Source organism: Gasterosteus aculeatus, chromosome 21 (genome assembly GCF_964276395.1).
Source record: "Gasterosteus aculeatus chromosome 21, fGasAcu3.hap1.1, whole genome shotgun sequence".
Lineage (NCBI taxonomy): Eukaryota > Metazoa > Chordata > Actinopteri > Perciformes > Gasterosteidae > Gasterosteus > Gasterosteus aculeatus.
In genome coordinates this window covers 21,495,117-21,515,832 of record NC_135708.1, presented here as the reverse complement: position 1 = coordinate 21,515,832, position 20,716 = coordinate 21,495,117, and positions in this window count along the sequence as shown.

Below are 20,716 nucleotides of genomic sequence, written 5' to 3'. Positions count from 1 at the left end.
CCAAATTAAAACCTCTGCACAGCACTAAGGGGAGAGGTCAGAGTGATGTCTTTTTTAAACACAGAAAATGGCTGCAAAGCCACAGCACGGGGGATGTTTTTCTGAACTCAGCCAGGGGAAACACCAAGTCTAAGAACTGTGTTTACCTCATCACGTGTGCACAATGTGGATTACAATATGTGGGGGAGACGGGGAACACCATCGCGACCCGCTTCACACAACACAAACACAACATCATTAAAAAGAAAAAAACACTGACGCCACTTGTGGCACATTTTATTTCGCACAGTTGGAAATCTGTTTCTGTGTGTGTGATCCAGATGAACCCCGGATGGAGCGCTCCCCAGAGGAGGAGAGCGGAGAGGGGCTGGATCAATAAATTAAACACCAGGTTCCCTAAGGGCTTAAATGAGGACTAAGAGCTGCGGGCTGTGAGGCAGTGCTGGACAGTGCACAGATGGTCCTGCTCGCAGGTCCATCCAAAACTATTTATTCCCTAACCGGCCCGTGCCGCCTGCTGAGCAGCCTGCGGTCTCTACGGTTCTCTTATACAGCCCACCCTGTCATTTTGTCCTAAACACAACCACTCCATAACCCATGCCTAAACCTAATCCTATACAGCCCACCCGGTTATTTTTTCCTAAACACAACCACTCCATAACCTATGCCTAAACCCAACCCTTCATCATCCATGATCCTGCCACTGTACCACTTACAGGTTGAAGTTTAAATAAAAGGCCAATTGGCCCTTTAACTGTTGTGTTATTTCACAGTTGGATGTATGAAAAAGGGTTTTATTCACTTGTTTGGGAATGTGGTTACGTTGTAAATATTTCTAATATTTCTGCTTTTTGACAAAAATGTGTGTTTTATTCCATGTTCCATCACTGTTTCTATTTTTAATAATTATACGTGTGATGTTTACTGGTGTTATTATCATGTTTATGCCTTATTACTATGTGATTCATGTTTCTGGTTTTGACGATGCTGGTATTTCGGATTGTGAGACGGGTGCATTGAACGTCTCACTGTATGCGATGCACCCAGAGATTCGTAGTTCAGCGCAGCTATTGGTCAGCTAAACCGGGGAGGGGAAAGGTCACGGCCGCCATATTGGCGACGCCCTAGCCGGACCGTCATTTCACCGAGCTGACCAGAGCGACAACAACAGCGCGCATCTTTAGCTCACACTTTTTTACAAGTTTTATAGCCTGAGGAAGGATATTCTTTATATCCGAAACGTTGCTAATCTGTTTAAACTTGTTCCGTTTATTGCTTTATTTTTGTTGTTATTGTTCCGGTCAATAAAAGGTAAAAAGAACCACTTTTCCTTCGCCTTTTTTTCGTGGCTAGTGAACACGAGGCTTCACTAGCTAGCGACATGTACGGGCGTGGCCGGGAGGATGAAGGCGAGTGGACGCTGGTGCAGTACGGCAGACGCGGTAGGCGCCGCAATCAGCACGCTCCGCCACAGGACCAGCGCCGAGCCCCGCAACAGTTCCAGCCGCAACAGCCCCGCTTTCAGCAGAACGCACCGCCACGTTTCCAGCGACAGCAGCCCCGCTATCCACGCGACACCTACGCGAACGCTGTCCGGAGACCCGTGGATCGGGGAGGCGCCCCGCGGTGGCGCTATGATCGCGGCCAGGATGACAGGTACACGGGACGTCCCGCTAACCGCGGTCCCCGTCCAAGACCCGCACAGCCCCGGTCCTTTGACTCCCGCTTTCAACGCCCCCCCTATAATAATAATAGCAATAACAATAGCAACGTAAATAGCAATAACACACGGTACCAGCGAAACCAGAACCAGAACAATGAGGGCGCTCAGAATAGGCCCAGATCTGACGACCCACTTTTCACTGTTAAATGCCGGATCCTCCATAAGATCATTAAAGCGGCACATCATTTTTCCAACATTGTTATAACACATCCACCGGTCACGATCTCTAGAATGACCCAGCAGTTAGCCGCATTCATTAAGCCGGCTATTCCCAACACGGCCACACAGATGCTTATTGACGGCAACGCTAAGAACTGGGAGCACACTGCGTTGGTCATTTTACAGGACCACTATGAGTCTGTGATAAAGGAGGAAATCCGGAACCTTCACAGACTCAATAGTCCAGAGTGGAGTGACCCGTTCGAGGTGGCGGCAGCCTGGGCCAAAAGGCAGTTTGGCCGCAGACTCGGCCCGGACACATTAAAAGAGGCCAGAGAGACAATTGTGGACTGGATGGCCGGTCTGGCGGTAGATGAGCCAATACAGGCCCCTGCAGCGGCGGCGCCGGCGACAACAGCAGCACCAGCGGCCCAGACCGACCCGGCGAGTCATCCCCTGAGGCGAGTGAGACCTGTGACCAGAGCGGAACCGGTAAACGCACCGCCCACACACACTATCGAGGCCCAGAGACGCCCAGACTCACCTCAGCCCGCCGCAGCAGCAGCAGCACCTGTGGCACCTGTCATCACCACGACGGCGGCCCAGGTCCACGCGGGACCGCATGCTCCAGCGGCGGCGCTGGTGACGCCCTCCTCACCAGTGACGGCAGAACGGCGGCCCAGCACTCCTCCACTGATCCAGAACCTCTTAGACTTCCCGATCGAGGTTAGTTTCAACTCTGACACCCTCTCCCCCGACACGCCACAGTCGGCAGGGGGCTCACAGCAGGTGGTTTCACCCACTCCGTCTTCCCAGCTGCCCCGGCCACAGAGACTGAACTTTCGTAGACCACAGTTCACGATAGAACTTTCACCCAGCTCGTCGTCAGTGGCTTCAGCAGAGGCAGCAGCAGCAGCAGAGACGGAGGCGGAGGAGGCAGCAGCAGCAGCAGAGACGGAGGCGGAGGAGGCAGCAGCAACAGCGCCATCATCAGCAGCGACATCACCGCCGACACCTCCACCGGCGGCAGCGACGCCCTCAATATCTGCTGTATGGTCCTTCGCACCGCGTAATCCGTGTGTGGCCCCGAACACGGACGAGGTGGAGTTCTCCCAGAGGAACCTGGAGGAGCTGGTGCAGCAGGAGGCGAGAGAGCCGTGGTCCCGGATGCAGAGGGACGTGAGGCACGTTCCCTTAACGCCCATCAGCACCACCAGGTTGAGGACAGCGGTGCAGACCCAGCTGATCCGGCCGGTGGCCACTCCCACTTCCGGCCTGCAGACACCGCAGGGAGCTCAGCGACCATGCAGACACCAGTCCACCGCGCGGAAGGCACAGGATTGGAGTCTCCATGTGACCAGGAAGTGGCTCATCATTGGAGACTCCAATGTGTACAAACTGCCAGCCCACAACATCGAGGATCTGCAGGTGGATGCTTTTCCAGGGGGCACCTTCAGGAACGCAGATCTCCTGATGAACAAGACGACCTCTGAGGTCACGGTGCAGAAGGTCATTTTGGCCTTCGGCATTAACAACCGTGTCCAAAAAACGCAGGAGACGGCCATCAAACAGCTGCAGAGGGCCCTCCGAAGCGTTAGACTGACTTTTCCATCTGCTGACGTTTTTGTGCCACAGGTCAACTTCTCCGGAGATCTTCCCCCGAAGGAGAAACTGCGCCTCACACATCTGAACACTGCTATTGCGAGAATGTGTGAGTACATCCCAGCGCTGCCAGCAGGTCTCTTTCACACAGGTCCGGATCACATCCACTGGACCCGAGCCACAGCTGCCCGCATATTTGACAATTGGGTTCACTACTTAAACTAATTGTCCCCATAAACCTGCCTACTCAGGAGGGGGATAAGTTAGTCATCAACCTCACTAAGAACTTTAAACTCACTGAAGCACAGCGCACTCTCCTTGGCAGGGGGTTAAATTTCATTCCCACTAAGGGAACTAATAAACAGATTGTAGAGCAGAGCCGCTTTGATCTACAGCAGTATCACAGGAGGTTAAAGCTGGCGGCTTATTTTGAAAACTCGAGAGAGTGTGAACGACTCCCGTTCATTTATAAATCGTCCTGGGCTCCTGTACAGGCACAAATACCACACACCATAACTGCTCTAATACAATCAGACATTCGGTATTTTAACACACGCTTCAAAATTCATCACGTGCCTCCTAACCTCAGTAGGGAGGAAGTGCGGGCACTTGATGAACTAGTTAATAACAAACACATAGTTATTAAACCAGCAGATAAGGGCAGCTCTATAGTGATCTTGGACAGGGAGCAATATTTATGGGAAGGCTACAGACAGCTTAATGATCCCAAATACTACACCAAATTGACCCACCCCATTTATCCAAACACTGTCCCGATTGTAAATAAAATCATCCTAACTCTACATGAGAAGAAGTTTATTAATCTGAAACAAAAGCATTATTTAATGGGTGACGCTGTACCTAGAGCCAGATTATTCTATATGCTGCCCAAAATACACAAGGACCCTGCCAAGTGGAGTAAACCACATGAAATCCCTCCCGGCAGGCCCATCGTGTCTGACTGCAGCAGTGAGACTTATCACACTGCAGAGTTCCTCGACCACTTTTTGAATCCTCTGTCGACCACACACCCGAGTTACATAAAGGACACGTACCACTTTGTAGAGATAATTAAAAGACTCCGCATTCCGGACAACTCAATTTTATTCACCATAGATATTGATAGTCTCTATACAAACATTGACATTAAAGAAGGCATGCAGGCCGTTAAGAATTCATTTCGGAAACACCCCGACAAAAAGCGACCAGAAAAAGAATTATTACAGTTACTGGAGATCAATCTGACCCAAAATGATTTTGAATTTAATGGGGAATTTTTCCTTCAAATCAAGGGTACAGCGATGGGGAAGAAGTTTGCTCCTGCATACGCTAACATTTTTATGGCTGAGTGGGAGGAATCAGTCCTGAAAATATGTCCTAAAAAGCCACTGCATTATTATAGATATTTGGACGACATCTGGGGTGTGTGGCCCCACTCGAGGGAGGATTTTGAAGTGTTTCTGTGCACCCTCAACAATCACAATCAGTCTATTAAAATTAAATCCACCGACAATTTGACTTCTGTTGACTTTCTGGACACCACAACGTTTAAAAGTAACACATTTAAGGAAACCCACACATTGGACATTAAGGTATTTTTTAAGGAGACAGACACACATGCTCTGCTCTTCAAGACCAGCTTCCACCCAAAGCACACATATGCTGGCTTAATCAAATCCCAACTGTTGAGGTTTCACAGAATATGCAGCAGAGAGGAGGATTTCCGTGTTGCAGTCGGGGTGCTCTTTCACGCTTTGTCCACCAGGGGGTACTCTAGGACCTTTCTTAGAAAATGCCAGAGGTCATTTCTAGAGAAGAAGCCTATTACTGTGGGCTCCAGTCTCCCCTTTGTCACCACATATTCACCTTCTACTATGGCATTGGTCAGAGGATGCAGAAGGAGATTCCTCTCCCACACCACAGGGTCTTCTGTCCTGCAGGACCACAGGATCATCCCGGCCTACAGGAGAAACAAGAATCTACTGGATTATCTGGTAAAGGCCAAATTAAAACCTCTGCACAGCACTAAGGGGAGAGGTCAGAGTGATGTCTTTTTTAAACACAGAAAATGGCTGCAAAGCCACAGCACGGGGGATGTTTTTCTGAACTCAGCCAGGGGAAACACCAAGTCTAAGAACTGTGTTTACCTCATCACGTGTGCACAATGTGGATTACAATATGTGGGGGAGACGGGGAACACCATCGCGACCCGCTTCACACAACACAAACACAACATCATTAAAAAGAAAAAAACACTGACGCCACTTGTGGCACATTTTATTTCGCACAGTTGGAAATCTGTTTCTGTGTGTGTGATCCAGATGAACCCCGGATGGAGCGCTCCCCAGAGGAGGAGAGCGGAGAGGGGCTGGATCAATAAATTAAACACCAGGTTCCCTAAGGGCTTAAATGAGGACTAAGAGCTGCGGGCTGTGAGGCAGTGCTGGACAGTGCACAGATGGTCCTGCTCGCAGGTCCATCCAAAACTATTTATTCCCTAACCGGCCCGTGCCGCCTGCTGAGCAGCCTGCGGTCTCTACGGTTCTCTTATACAGCCCACCCTGTCATTTTGTCCTAAACACAACCACTCCATAACCCATGCCTAAACCTAATCCTATACAGCCCACCCGGTTATTTTTTCCTAAACACAACCACTCCATAACCTATGCCTAAACCCAACCCTTCATCATCCATGATCCTGCCACTGTACCACTTACAGGTTGAAGTTTAAATAAAAGGCCAATTGGCCCTTTAACTGTTGTGTTATTTCACAGTTGGATGTATGAAAAAGGGTTTTATTCACTTGTTTGGGAATGTGGTTACGTTGTAAATATTTCTAATATTTCTGCTTTTTGACAAAAATGTGTGTTTTATTCCATGTTCCATCACTGTTTCTATTTTTAATAATTATACGTGTGATGTTTACTGGTGTTATTATCATGTTTATGCCTTATTACTATGTGATTCATGTTTCTGGTTTTGACGATGCTGGTATTTCGGATTGTGAGACGGGTGCATTGAACGTCTCACTGTATGCGATGCACCCAGAGATTCGTAGTTCAGCGCAGCTATTGGTCAGCTAAACCGGGGAGGGGAAAGGTCACGGCCGCCATATTGGCGACGCCCTAGCCGGACCGTCATTTCACCGAGCTGACCAGAGCGACAACAACAGCGCGCATCTTTAGCTCACACTTTTTTACAAGTTTTATAGCCTGAGGAAGGATATTCTTTATATCCGAAACGTTGCTAATCTGTTTAAACTTGTTCCGTTTATTGCTTTATTTTTGTTGTTATTGTTCCGGTCAATAAAAGGTAAAAAGAACCACTTTTCCTTCGCCTTTTTTTCGTGGCTAGTGAACACGAGGCTTCACTAGCTAGCGACATGTACGGGCGTGGCCGGGAGGATGAAGGCGAGTGGACGCTGGTGCAGTACGGCAGACGCGGTAGGCGCCGCAATCAGCACGCTCCGCCACAGGACCAGCGCCGAGCCCCGCAACAGTTCCAGCCGCAACAGCCCCGCTTTCAGCAGAACGCACCGCCACGTTTCCAGCGACAGCAGCCCCGCTATCCACGCGACACCTACGCGAACGCTGTCCGGAGACCCGTGGATCGGGGAGGCGCCCCGCGGTGGCGCTATGATCGCGGCCAGGATGACAGGTACACGGGACGTCCCGCTAACCGCGGTCCCCGTCCAAGACCCGCACAGCCCCGGTCCTTTGACTCCCGCTTTCAACGCCCCCCCTATAATAATAATAGCAATAACAATAGCAACGTAAATAGCAATAACACACGGTACCAGCGAAACCAGAACCAGAACAATGAGGGCGCTCAGAATAGGCCCAGATCTGACGACCCACTTTTCACTGTTAAATGCCGGATCCTCCATAAGATCATTAAAGCGGCACATCATTTTTCCAACATTGTTATAACACATCCACCGGTCACGATCTCTAGAATGACCCAGCAGTTAGCCGCATTCATTAAGCCGGCTATTCCCAACACGGCCACACAGATGCTTATTGACGGCAACGCTAAGAACTGGGAGCACACTGCGTTGGTCATTTTACAGGACCACTATGAGTCTGTGATAAAGGAGGAAATCCGGAACCTTCACAGACTCAATAGTCCAGAGTGGAGTGACCCGTTCGAGGTGGCGGCAGCCTGGGCCAAAAGGCAGTTTGGCCGCAGACTCGGCCCGGACACATTAAAAGAGGCCAGAGAGACAATTGTGGACTGGATGGCCGGTCTGGCGGTAGATGAGCCAATACAGGCCCCTGCAGCGGCGGCGCCGGCGACAACAGCAGCACCAGCGGCCCAGACCGACCCGGCGAGTCATCCCCTGAGGCGAGTGAGACCTGTGACCAGAGCGGAACCGGTAAACGCACCGCCCACACACACTATCGAGGCCCAGAGACGCCCAGACTCACCTCAGCCCGCCGCAGCAGCAGCAGCACCTGTGGCACCTGTCATCACCACGACGGCGGCCCAGGTCCACGCGGGACCGCATGCTCCAGCGGCGGCGCTGGTGACGCCCTCCTCACCAGTGACGGCAGAACGGCGGCCCAGCACTCCTCCACTGATCCAGAACCTCTTAGACTTCCCGATCGAGGTTAGTTTCAACTCTGACACCCTCTCCCCCGACACGCCACAGTCGGCAGGGGGCTCACAGCAGGTGGTTTCACCCACTCCGTCTTCCCAGCTGCCCCGGCCACAGAGACTGAACTTTCGTAGACCACAGTTCACGATAGAACTTTCACCCAGCTCGTCGTCAGTGGCTTCAGCAGAGGCAGCAGCAGCAGCAGAGACGGAGGCGGAGGAGGCAGCAGCAGCAGCAGAGACGGAGGCGGAGGAGGCAGCAGCAACAGCGCCATCATCAGCAGCGACATCACCGCCGACACCTCCACCGGCGGCAGCGACGCCCTCAATATCTGCTGTATGGTCCTTCGCACCGCGTAATCCGTGTGTGGCCCCGAACACGGACGAGGTGGAGTTCTCCCAGAGGAACCTGGAGGAGCTGGTGCAGCAGGAGGCGAGAGAGCCGTGGTCCCGGATGCAGAGGGACGTGAGGCACGTTCCCTTAACGCCCATCAGCACCACCAGGTTGAGGACAGCGGTGCAGACCCAGCTGATCCGGCCGGTGGCCACTCCCACTTCCGGCCTGCAGACACCGCAGGGAGCTCAGCGACCATGCAGACACCAGTCCACCGCGCGGAAGGCACAGGATTGGAGTCTCCATGTGACCAGGAAGTGGCTCATCATTGGAGACTCCAATGTGTACAAACTGCCAGCCCACAACATCGAGGATCTGCAGGTGGATGCTTTTCCAGGGGGCACCTTCAGGAACGCAGATCTCCTGATGAACAAGACGACCTCTGAGGTCACGGTGCAGAAGGTCATTTTGGCCTTCGGCATTAACAACCGTGTCCAAAAAACGCAGGAGACGGCCATCAAACAGCTGCAGAGGGCCCTCCGAAGCGTTAGACTGACTTTTCCATCTGCTGACGTTTTTGTGCCACAGGTCAACTTCTCCGGAGATCTTCCCCCGAAGGAGAAACTGCGCCTCACACATCTGAACACTGCTATTGCGAGAATGTGTGAGTACATCCCAGCGCTGCCAGCAGGTCTCTTTCACACAGGTCCGGATCACATCCACTGGACCCGAGCCACAGCTGCCCGCATATTTGACAATTGGGTTCACTACTTAAACTAATTGTCCCCATAAACCTGCCTACTCAGGAGGGGGATAAGTTAGTCATCAACCTCACTAAGAACTTTAAACTCACTGAAGCACAGCGCACTCTCCTTGGCAGGGGGTTAAATTTCATTCCCACTAAGGGAACTAATAAACAGATTGTAGAGCAGAGCCGCTTTGATCTACAGCAGTATCACAGGAGGTTAAAGCTGGCGGCTTATTTTGAAAACTCGAGAGAGTGTGAACGACTCCCGTTCATTTATAAATCGTCCTGGGCTCCTGTACAGGCACAAATACCACACACCATAACTGCTCTAATACAATCAGACATTCGGTATTTTAACACACGCTTCAAAATTCATCACGTGCCTCCTAACCTCAGTAGGGAGGAAGTGCGGGCACTTGATGAACTAGTTAATAACAAACACATAGTTATTAAACCAGCAGATAAGGGCAGCTCTATAGTGATCTTGGACAGGGAGCAATATTTATGGGAAGGCTACAGACAGCTTAATGATCCCAAATACTACACCAAATTGACCCACCCCATTTATCCAAACACTGTCCCGATTGTAAATAAAATCATCCTAACTCTACATGAGAAGAAGTTTATTAATCTGAAACAAAAGCATTATTTAATGGGTGACGCTGTACCTAGAGCCAGATTATTCTATATGCTGCCCAAAATACACAAGGACCCTGCCAAGTGGAGTAAACCACATGAAATCCCTCCCGGCAGGCCCATCGTGTCTGACTGCAGCAGTGAGACTTATCACACTGCAGAGTTCCTCGACCACTTTTTGAATCCTCTGTCGACCACACACCCGAGTTACATAAAGGACACGTACCACTTTGTAGAGATAATTAAAAGACTCCGCATTCCGGACAACTCAATTTTATTCACCATAGATATTGATAGTCTCTATACAAACATTGACATTAAAGAAGGCATGCAGGCCGTTAAGAATTCATTTCGGAAACACCCCGACAAAAAGCGACCAGAAAAAGAATTATTACAGTTACTGGAGATCAATCTGACCCAAAATGATTTTGAATTTAATGGGGAATTTTTCCTTCAAATCAAGGGTACAGCGATGGGGAAGAAGTTTGCTCCTGCATACGCTAACATTTTTATGGCTGAGTGGGAGGAATCAGTCCTGAAAATATGTCCTAAAAAGCCACTGCATTATTATAGATATTTGGACGACATCTGGGGTGTGTGGCCCCACTCGAGGGAGGATTTTGAAGTGTTTCTGTGCACCCTCAACAATCACAATCAGTCTATTAAAATTAAATCCACCGACAATTTGACTTCTGTTGACTTTCTGGACACCACAACGTTTAAAAGTAACACATTTAAGGAAACCCACACATTGGACATTAAGGTATTTTTTAAGGAGACAGACACACATGCTCTGCTCTTCAAGACCAGCTTCCACCCAAAGCACACATATGCTGGCTTAATCAAATCCCAACTGTTGAGGTTTCACAGAATATGCAGCAGAGAGGAGGATTTCCGTGTTGCAGTCGGGGTGCTCTTTCACGCTTTGTCCACCAGGGGGTACTCTAGGACCTTTCTTAGAAAATGCCAGAGGTCATTTCTAGAGAAGAAGCCTATTACTGTGGGCTCCAGTCTCCCCTTTGTCACCACATATTCACCTTCTACTATGGCATTGGTCAGAGGATGCAGAAGGAGATTCCTCTCCCACACCACAGGGTCTTCTGTCCTGCAGGACCACAGGATCATCCCGGCCTACAGGAGAAACAAGAATCTACTGGATTATCTGGTAAAGGCCAAATTAAAACCTCTGCACAGCACTAAGGGGAGAGGTCAGAGTGATGTCTTTTTTAAACACAGAAAATGGCTGCAAAGCCACAGCACGGGGGATGTTTTTCTGAACTCAGCCAGGGGAAACACCAAGTCTAAGAACTGTGTTTACCTCATCACGTGTGCACAATGTGGATTACAATATGTGGGGGAGACGGGGAACACCATCGCGACCCGCTTCACACAACACAAACACAACATCATTAAAAAGAAAAAAACACTGACGCCACTTGTGGCACATTTTATTTCGCACAGTTGGAAATCTGTTTCTGTGTGTGTGATCCAGATGAACCCCGGATGGAGCGCTCCCCAGAGGAGGAGAGCGGAGAGGGGCTGGATCAATAAATTAAACACCAGGTTCCCTAAGGGCTTAAATGAGGACTAAGAGCTGCGGGCTGTGAGGCAGTGCTGGACAGTGCACAGATGGTCCTGCTCGCAGGTCCATCCAAAACTATTTATTCCCTAACCGGCCCGTGCCGCCTGCTGAGCAGCCTGCGGTCTCTACGGTTCTCTTATACAGCCCACCCTGTCATTTTGTCCTAAACACAACCACTCCATAACCCATGCCTAAACCTAATCCTATACAGCCCACCCGGTTATTTTTTCCTAAACACAACCACTCCATAACCTATGCCTAAACCCAACCCTTCATCATCCATGATCCTGCCACTGTACCACTTACAGGTTGAAGTTTAAATAAAAGGCCAATTGGCCCTTTAACTGTTGTGTTATTTCACAGTTGGATGTATGAAAAAGGGTTTTATTCACTTGTTTGGGAATGTGGTTACGTTGTAAATATTTCTAATATTTCTGCTTTTTGACAAAAATGTGTGTTTTATTCCATGTTCCATCACTGTTTCTATTTTTAATAATTATACGTGTGATGTTTACTGGTGTTATTATCATGTTTATGCCTTATTACTATGTGATTCATGTTTCTGGTTTTGACGATGCTGGTATTTCGGATTGTGAGACGGGTGCATTGAACGTCTCACTGTATGCGATGCACCCAGAGATTCGTAGTTCAGCGCAGCTATTGGTCAGCTAAACCGGGGAGGGGAAAGGTCACGGCCGCCATATTGGCGACGCCCTAGCCGGACCGTCATTTCACCGAGCTGACCAGAGCGACAACAACAGCGCGCATCTTTAGCTCACACTTTTTTACAAGTTTTATAGCCTGAGGAAGGATATTCTTTATATCCGAAACGTTGCTAATCTGTTTAAACTTGTTCCGTTTATTGCTTTATTTTTGTTGTTATTGTTCCGGTCAATAAAAGGTAAAAAGAACCACTTTTCCTTCGCCTTTTTTTCGTGGCTAGTGAACACGAGGCTTCACTAGCTAGCGACATGTACGGGCGTGGCCGGGAGGATGAAGGCGAGTGGACGCTGGTGCAGTACGGCAGACGCGGTAGGCGCCGCAATCAGCACGCTCCGCCACAGGACCAGCGCCGAGCCCCGCAACAGTTCCAGCCGCAACAGCCCCGCTTTCAGCAGAACGCACCGCCACGTTTCCAGCGACAGCAGCCCCGCTATCCACGCGACACCTACGCGAACGCTGTCCGGAGACCCGTGGATCGGGGAGGCGCCCCGCGGTGGCGCTATGATCGCGGCCAGGATGACAGGTACACGGGACGTCCCGCTAACCGCGGTCCCCGTCCAAGACCCGCACAGCCCCGGTCCTTTGACTCCCGCTTTCAACGCCCCCCCTATAATAATAATAGCAATAACAATAGCAACGTAAATAGCAATAACACACGGTACCAGCGAAACCAGAACCAGAACAATGAGGGCGCTCAGAATAGGCCCAGATCTGACGACCCACTTTTCACTGTTAAATGCCGGATCCTCCATAAGATCATTAAAGCGGCACATCATTTTTCCAACATTGTTATAACACATCCACCGGTCACGATCTCTAGAATGACCCAGCAGTTAGCCGCATTCATTAAGCCGGCTATTCCCAACACGGCCACACAGATGCTTATTGACGGCAACGCTAAGAACTGGGAGCACACTGCGTTGGTCATTTTACAGGACCACTATGAGTCTGTGATAAAGGAGGAAATCCGGAACCTTCACAGACTCAATAGTCCAGAGTGGAGTGACCCGTTCGAGGTGGCGGCAGCCTGGGCCAAAAGGCAGTTTGGCCGCAGACTCGGCCCGGACACATTAAAAGAGGCCAGAGAGACAATTGTGGACTGGATGGCCGGTCTGGCGGTAGATGAGCCAATACAGGCCCCTGCAGCGGCGGCGCCGGCGACAACAGCAGCACCAGCGGCCCAGACCGACCCGGCGAGTCATCCCCTGAGGCGAGTGAGACCTGTGACCAGAGCGGAACCGGTAAACGCACCGCCCACACACACTATCGAGGCCCAGAGACGCCCAGACTCACCTCAGCCCGCCGCAGCAGCAGCAGCACCTGTGGCACCTGTCATCACCACGACGGCGGCCCAGGTCCACGCGGGACCGCATGCTCCAGCGGCGGCGCTGGTGACGCCCTCCTCACCAGTGACGGCAGAACGGCGGCCCAGCACTCCTCCACTGATCCAGAACCTCTTAGACTTCCCGATCGAGGTTAGTTTCAACTCTGACACCCTCTCCCCCGACACGCCACAGTCGGCAGGGGGCTCACAGCAGGTGGTTTCACCCACTCCGTCTTCCCAGCTGCCCCGGCCACAGAGACTGAACTTTCGTAGACCACAGTTCACGATAGAACTTTCACCCAGCTCGTCGTCAGTGGCTTCAGCAGAGGCAGCAGCAGCAGCAGAGACGGAGGCGGAGGAGGCAGCAGCAGCAGCAGAGACGGAGGCGGAGGAGGCAGCAGCAACAGCGCCATCATCAGCAGCGACATCACCGCCGACACCTCCACCGGCGGCAGCGACGCCCTCAATATCTGCTGTATGGTCCTTCGCACCGCGTAATCCGTGTGTGGCCCCGAACACGGACGAGGTGGAGTTCTCCCAGAGGAACCTGGAGGAGCTGGTGCAGCAGGAGGCGAGAGAGCCGTGGTCCCGGATGCAGAGGGACGTGAGGCACGTTCCCTTAACGCCCATCAGCACCACCAGGTTGAGGACAGCGGTGCAGACCCAGCTGATCCGGCCGGTGGCCACTCCCACTTCCGGCCTGCAGACACCGCAGGGAGCTCAGCGACCATGCAGACACCAGTCCACCGCGCGGAAGGCACAGGATTGGAGTCTCCATGTGACCAGGAAGTGGCTCATCATTGGAGACTCCAATGTGTACAAACTGCCAGCCCACAACATCGAGGATCTGCAGGTGGATGCTTTTCCAGGGGGCACCTTCAGGAACGCAGATCTCCTGATGAACAAGACGACCTCTGAGGTCACGGTGCAGAAGGTCATTTTGGCCTTCGGCATTAACAACCGTGTCCAAAAAACGCAGGAGACGGCCATCAAACAGCTGCAGAGGGCCCTCCGAAGCGTTAGACTGACTTTTCCATCTGCTGACGTTTTTGTGCCACAGGTCAACTTCTCCGGAGATCTTCCCCCGAAGGAGAAACTGCGCCTCACACATCTGAACACTGCTATTGCGAGAATGTGTGAGTACATCCCAGCGCTGCCAGCAGGTCTCTTTCACACAGGTCCGGATCACATCCACTGGACCCGAGCCACAGCTGCCCGCATATTTGACAATTGGGTTCACTACTTAAACTAATTGTCCCCATAAACCTGCCTACTCAGGAGGGGGATAAGTTAGTCATCAACCTCACTAAGAACTTTAAACTCACTGAAGCACAGCGCACTCTCCTTGGCAGGGGGTTAAATTTCATTCCCACTAAGGGAACTAATAAACAGATTGTAGAGCAGAGCCGCTTTGATCTACAGCAGTATCACAGGAGGTTAAAGCTGGCGGCTTATTTTGAAAACTCGAGAGAGTGTGAACGACTCCCGTTCATTTATAAATCGTCCTGGGCTCCTGTACAGGCACAAATACCACACACCATAACTGCTCTAATACAATCAGACATTCGGTATTTTAACACACGCTTCAAAATTCATCACGTGCCTCCTAACCTCAGTAGGGAGGAAGTGCGGGCACTTGATGAACTAGTTAATAACAAACACATAGTTATTAAACCAGCAGATAAGGGCAGCTCTATAGTGATCTTGGACAGGGAGCAATATTTATGGGAAGGCTACAGACAGCTTAATGATCCCAAATACTACACCAAATTGACCCACCCCATTTATCCAAACACTGTCCCGATTGTAAATAAAATCATCCTAACTCTACATGAGAAGAAGTTTATTAATCTGAAACAAAAGCATTATTTAATGGGTGACGCTGTACCTAGAGCCAGATTATTCTATATGCTGCCCAAAATACACAAGGACCCTGCCAAGTGGAGTAAACCACATGAAATCCCTCCCGGCAGGCCCATCGTGTCTGACTGCAGCAGTGAGACTTATCACACTGCAGAGTTCCTCGACCACTTTTTGAATCCTCTGTCGACCACACACCCGAGTTACATAAAGGACACGTACCACTTTGTAGAGATAATTAAAAGACTCCGCATTCCGGACAACTCAATTTTATTCACCATAGATATTGATAGTCTCTATACAAACATTGACATTAAAGAAGGCATGCAGGCCGTTAAGAATTCATTTCGGAAACACCCCGACAAAAAGCGACCAGAAAAAGAATTATTACAGTTACTGGAGATCAATCTGACCCAAAATGATTTTGAATTTAATGGGGAATTTTTCCTTCAAATCAAGGGTACAGCGATGGGGAAGAAGTTTGCTCCTGCATACGCTAACATTTTTATGGCTGAGTGGGAGGAATCAGTCCTGAAAATATGTCCTAAAAAGCCACTGCATTATTATAGATATTTGGACGACATCTGGGGTGTGTGGCCCCACTCGAGGGAGGATTTTGAAGTGTTTCTGTGCACCCTCAACAATCACAATCAGTCTATTAAAATTAAATCCACCGACAATTTGACTTCTGTTGACTTTCTGGACACCACAACGTTTAAAAGTAACACATTTAAGGAAACCCACACATTGGACATTAAGGTATTTTTTAAGGAGACAGACACACATGCTCTGCTCTTCAAGACCAGCTTCCACCCAAAGCACACATATGCTGGCTTAATCAAATCCCAACTGTTGAGGTTTCACAGAATATGCAGCAGAGAGGAGGATTTCCGTGTTGCAGTCGGGGTGCTCTTTCACGCTTTGTCCACCAGGGGGTACTCTAGGACCTTTCTTAGAAAATGCCAGAGGTCATTTCTAGAGAAGAAGCCTATTACTGTGGGCTCCAGTCTCCCCTTTGTCACCACATATTCACCTTCTACTATGGCATTGGTCAGAGGATGCAGAAGGAGATTCCTCTCCCACACCACAGGGTCTTCTGTCCTGCAGGACCACAGGATCATCCCGGCCTACAGGAGAAACAAGAATCTACTGGATTATCTGGTAAAGGCCAAATTAAAACCTCTGCACAGCACTAAGGGGAGAGGTCAGAGTGATGTCTTTTTTAAACACAGAAAATGGCTGCAAAGCCACAGCACGGGGGATGTTTTTCTGAACTCAGCCAGGGGAAACACCAAGTCTAAGAACTGTGTTTACCTCATCACGTGTGCACAATGTGGATTACAATATGTGGGGGAGACGGGGAACACCATCGCGACCCGCTTCACACAACACAAACACAACATCATTAAAAAGAAAAAAACACTGACGCCACTTGTGGCACATTTTATTTCGCACAGTTGGAAATCTGTTTCTGTGTGTGTGATCCAGATGAACCCCGGATGGAGCGCTCCCCAGAGGAGGAGAGCGGAGAGGGGCTGGATCAATAAATTAAACACCAGGTTCCCTAAGGGCTTAAATGAGGACTAAGAGCTGCGGGCTGTGAGGCAGTGCTGGACAGTGCACAGATGGTCCTGCTCGCAGGTCCATCCAAAACTATTTATTCCCTAACCCTAACCCTAACCCTAACCCTAACCCTAACCCTAACCCTAACCCTAACCCTAACCCTAACCCTAACCCTAACCCTAACCCTATTTTTAATAATTATACGTGTGATGTTTACTGGTGTTATTATCATGTGTATGCCTTATTACTATGTGATTCATGTTTCTGGTTTTGACGATGCTGGTATTTCGGATTGTGAGACGGGTGCATTGAACGTCTCACTGTATGCGATGCACCTAGAGATTCGTAGTTCAGCGCAGCTATTGGTCAGCTACACCGGGGAGGGGAAAGGTCACGGCCGCCATATTGGCGACGCCCTAGCCGGACCGTCATTTCACCGAGCTGACCAGAGCGACAACAACAGCGCGCATCTTTAGCTCACACTTTTTTACAAGTTTTATAGCCTGAGGAAGGATATTCTTTATATCCGAAACGTTGCTAAACTGTTTAAACTTGTTCCGTTTATTGTTTTATTTTTGTTGCTATTGTTCCAGTCAATAAAAGGTAAAAAGAACAACTTTTCCTTCGCCTTTTTTTCGTGGCTAGTGAACACGAGGCTTCACTAGCTAGCGACATGTACGGGCGTGGCCGGGAGGATGAAGGCGAGTGGACGCTGGTGCAGTACGGCAGACGCGGTAGGCGCCGCAATCAGCACGCTCCGCCACAGGACCAGCGCCGAGCCCCGCAACAGTTCCAGCCGCAACAGCCCCGCTTTCAGCAGAACGCACCGCCACGTTTCCAGCGACAGCAGCCCCGCTATCCACGCGACACCTACGCGAACGCTGTCCGGAGACCCGCGGATCGGGGAGGCGCCCCGCGGTGGCGCTATGATGGCGGCCAGGATGACAGGTACACGGGACGTCCCGCTAACCGCGGTCCCCGTCCAAGACCCGCACAGCCCCGGTCCTTTGACTCCCGCTTTCAACGCGCCCCCTATAACAATAATAGCAATAACAATAGCAACGTAAATAGCAATAACACACGGTACCAGCGAAACCAGAACCAGAACAATGAGGGCGCTCAGAATAGGCCCAGATCTGACGACCCACTTTTCACTGTTAAATGCCGGATCCTCCATAAGATCATTAAAGCGGCACATCACTTTTCTAACATTGTTATAACACACCCACCGGTCACGATCTCTAGAATGACCCAGCAGTTAGCCGCATTCATTAAGCCGGCTATTCCCAACACGGCCACGCAGATGCTGATTGACGGCAACGCTAAGAACTGGGAGCACACTGCGTTGGTCATTTTACAGGACCACTATGAGTCTGTGATAAAGGAGGAGATCCGGAACCTTCACAGACTCAATAGTCCAGAGTGGAGTGACCCGTTCGAGGTGGCGGCAGCCTGGGCCAAAAGGCAGTTTGGCCGCAGACTCGGCCCGGACACATTAAAAGAGGCCAGAGAGACAATTGTGGACTGGATGGCCGGTCTGGCGGTAGATGAGCCAATACAGGCCCCTGCAGCGGCGGCGCCGGCGACAACAGCAGCACCAGCGGCCCAGACCGACCCGGCGAATCATCCCCTGAGGCGAGTGAGACCTGTGGCCAGAGCGGAACCGGTAAACGCACCGCCCACACACACTATCGAGGCCCAGAGACGCCCAGACTCACCTCAGCCCGCCGCAGCAGCAGCAGCAGCAGCACCTGTGGCACCTGTCATCACCACGACGGCGGCCCAGGTCCACGCGGGACCGCATGCTCCAACGGCGGCGCTGGTGACGCCCTCCTCACCAGTGACGGCAGAACGGCGGCCCAGCACTCCTCCACTGATCCAGAACCTCTTAGACTTCCCGATCGAGGTTAGTTTCAACTCTGACACCCTCTCCCCCGACACGCCACAGTCGGCAGGGGGCTCACAGCAGGTGGTTTCACCCACTCCGTCTTCCCAGCTGCCCCGGCCACAGAGACTGAACTTTCGTAGACCACAGTTCACGATAGAACTTTCACCCAGCTCGTCGTCAGTGGCTTCAGCAGAGGCAGCAGCAGCAGCAGAGACGGAGGCGGAGGAGGCAGCAGCAGCAGCAGAGACGGAGGCGGAGGAGGCAGCAGCAACAGCGCCATCATCAGCAGCGACATCACCGCCGACACCTCCACCGGCGGCAGCGACGCCCTCAATATCTGCTGTATGGTCCTTCGCACCGCGTAATCCGTGTGTGGCCCCGAACACGGACGAGGTGGAGTTCTCCCAGAGGAACCTGGAGGAGCTGGTGCAGCAGGAGGCGAGAGAGCCGTGGTCCCGGATGCAGAGGGACGTGAGGCACGTTCCCTTAACGCCCATCAGCACCACCAGGTTGAGGACAGCGGTGCAGACCCAGCTGATCCGGCCGGTGGCCACTCCCACTTCCGGCCTGCAGACACCGCAGGGAGCTCAGCGACCATGCAGACACCAGTCCACCGCGCGGAAGGCACAGGATTGGAGTCTCCATGTGACCAGGAAGTGGCTCATCATTGGAGACTCCAATGTGTACAAACTGCCAGCCCACAACATCGAGGATCTGCAGGTGGATGCTTTTCCAGGGGGCACCTTCAGGAACGCAGATCTCCTGATGAACAAGACGACCTCTGAGGTCACGGTGCAGAAGGTCATTTTGGCCTTCGGCATTAACAACCGTGTCCAAAAAACGCAGGAGACGGCCATCAAACAGCTGCAGAGGGCCCTCCGAAGCGTTAGACTGACTTTTCCATCTGCTGACGTTTTTGTGCCACAGGTCAACTTCTCCGGAGATCTTCCCCCGAAGGAGAAACTGCGCCTCACACATCTGAACACTGCTATTGCGAGAATGTGTGAGTACATCCCAGCGCTGCCAGCAGGTCTCTTTCACACAGGTCCGGATCACATCCACTGGACCCGAGCCACAGCTGCCCGCATATTTGACAATTGGGTTCACTACTTAAACTAATTGTCCCCATAAACCTGCCTACTCAGGAGGGGGATAAGTTAGTCATCAACCTCACTAAGAACTTTAAACTCACTGAAGCACAGCGCACTCTCCTTGGCAGGGGGTTAAATTTCATTCCCACTAAGGGAACTAATAAACAGATTGTAGAGCAGAGCCGCTTTGATCTACAGCAGTATCACAGGAGGTTAAAGCTGGCGGCTTATTTTGAAAACTCGAGAGAGTGTGAACGACTCCCGTTCATTTATAAATCGTCCTGGGCTCCTGTACAGGCACAAATACCACACACCATAACTGCTCTAATACAATCAGACATTCGGTATTTTAACACACGCTTCAAAATTCATCACGTGCCTCCTAACCTCAGTAGGGAGGAAGTGCGGGCACTTGATGAACTAGTTAATAACAAACACATAGTTATTAAACCAGCAGATAAGGGCAGCTCTATAGTGATCTTGGACAGGGAGCAATATTTATGGGAAGGCTACAGACAGCTTAATGATCCCAAATACTACACCAAATTGACCCACCCCATTTATCCAAACACTGTCCCGATTGTAAATAAAATCATCCTAACTCTACATGAGAAGAAGTTTATTAATCTGAAACAAAAGCATTATTTAATGGGTGACGCTGTACCTAGAGCCAGATTATTCTATATGCTGCCCAAAATACACAAGGACCCTGCCAAGTGGAGTAAACCACATGAAATCCCTCCCGGCAGGCCCATCGTGTCTGACTGCAGCAGTGAGACTTATCACACTGCAGAGTTCCTCGACCACTTTTTGAATCCTCTGTCGACCACACACCCGAGTTACATAAAGGACACGTACCACTTTGTAGAGATAATTAAAAGACTCCG